The sequence below is a fragment of the Morone saxatilis genome, unplaced genomic scaffold (genome assembly GCF_004916995.1).
Source record: "Morone saxatilis isolate NCDOM2014 unplaced genomic scaffold, NCSU_SB_2.0 Contig18, whole genome shotgun sequence".
NCBI classification, from domain to species: Eukaryota; Metazoa; Chordata; class Actinopteri; family Moronidae; genus Morone; species Morone saxatilis.
In genome coordinates this window covers 19,765,839-19,767,804 of record NW_023339740.1, presented here as the reverse complement: position 1 = coordinate 19,767,804, position 1,966 = coordinate 19,765,839, and positions in this window count along the sequence as shown.

The window sequence follows — 1,966 nt, the reverse complement described above, 5'->3', positions numbered from 1 at the left end:
CAAGGACTCAGCCTTGGTACATGGGTCGCCAGCTCTACCCACTGAGCTAACTGGGTGCCCTACTCTCTGAACTTTATTTATTTTTTTAATTATTGTTAGAGGCCCAAAGTGGTGAAACTCACTAATATTTCACTAAAAAAAGGAAAGAGAAAAGTCCAAAGCTGAAAACTAATTTGTGTATCGGACCTTTGTTTTATTCTTTCCCACCATATTAATCATTATCTTCATATTTATCTTAGGAACCACTGGACTAAACTCGCTAACTGTATATAAAGTACTTAAAACTACTTCAAAAAGTACACTTTGGTGATAATCTTTCTGTACTTTTAGTAGGATTTTAAATGCAGGACTTTGGAGTCTTTTTACATTGTAGTACCGGTACTTTTACTTAAGTAAAATACCTGAGTACTTCTCCCACCACCGCTAAACACTGAACCTTTGTGCATGTGTTCCCTCCTACTCAAAGAGGTTAGTGGTGGAAAATACTAACCACAGCAGCAGCAAATGACAAGTATTTACCTGGCATTTCTGTATGTGTGAGTAATGGAGTTTTCCAGGTCTATTATCATCTTCCTGTGTTAAGTATTTTAATACCTAAACAGGTTTAAAACTGGTGACCTTCTGAACCTCTTATAATATTAAATAGTTAATCACACATAGATGACGAACATGTAAAGCAAAAGCAAACATCTATTCATACAGTTTGTGGATCCCCATCCAAAATCTTCTTTGAAATAGTCTACCTATAATACAAAACAGCCTTTTATATATTTGGGTTTACTCTGATGTCAATAGATAAACTTACAACTTTGTCATGGTAACAGACCTGCCAGTCTATTACAGGGAAAACACAAAGAGAGAAACACATTCACACATAAAGGGATTTTCTGTGAGGTCAACCTGAACAATGTAGCATGTGGGAGGAACCTGGAGCTGATGGAGGAAACCTGTGCAAACATTTGGAGAACATGCACATCCCCTGAACCCAGCACAGAAATGGTTACTAAGTGTTGCTAATAACATAAACAATGGCTCAGTTGTATTCGACAATACTAAGACCCATAAAATAGAGAAAAAGCAGCTAAATGGAATTCAAAGATCACTCATTTTATTATTTATACATGTATAAGATGTAAGGACAATGCTGCTTTAAAATTAGTTATATTCATCCCATTAAAGTTCATTCATATTCATAATACTTGATCTAAAACAATTTGAGCCACAAGCAGAAGCATTATTGTGATTATCAGGCAATAATTATCGGGCCATTTATTCACGTGTTGGATCTAAAAGAGAAAAAGAGGGCTGGAGTCTGAATCCCTGATGAATCTCTGTAGATGAACACGAGAAGATGCTAAAATATACAATTTTAAATCAACTTGCCTCTCCATGAAACAATAACTGATGTCATGTTATGCTGTGATTGCCCTCTAGATGGAAGCATTTCTTATCCATAACAACTGCTGCACATTTTACTCCATTTTTTTTTATCAGTGAACTGACTCAATAGCTGAAAATGGAAAACTGTTTATGTTGTAACATCTGGATCATTTAAGGAAGGAAAATGGGGATGTGATATCAACATTCTGTGGTGAAAAGGCAACAAATTGTCATTTTACTATCTTTTAAACAAATTTTTCTGCAATTTTGTCACTTAAAACTATTCCTTCCTGTCAGACACAGTGTGTGTGTGTGTGTGTGTGTGCAGTATGATCATATTAATATACCCAAGTTCATCAAATTGGTGTTATCTGTCATGGACCAGAGAAACACACTACTTTCATTCATCCTTCCTTCCTGTTTTTTGGTCGGTGATACAGCTCACAGATGTGTTTTAACCCTATCGAGCCAAAATAGAGTTGCTGTCGTTGCATTAACTGTTTTATTTTGCATCAGTTGATAATTATTTAATGTATGATATATTAACAAAATAAATGTTTTGCACTAAATATGGAAAACTCCTTCA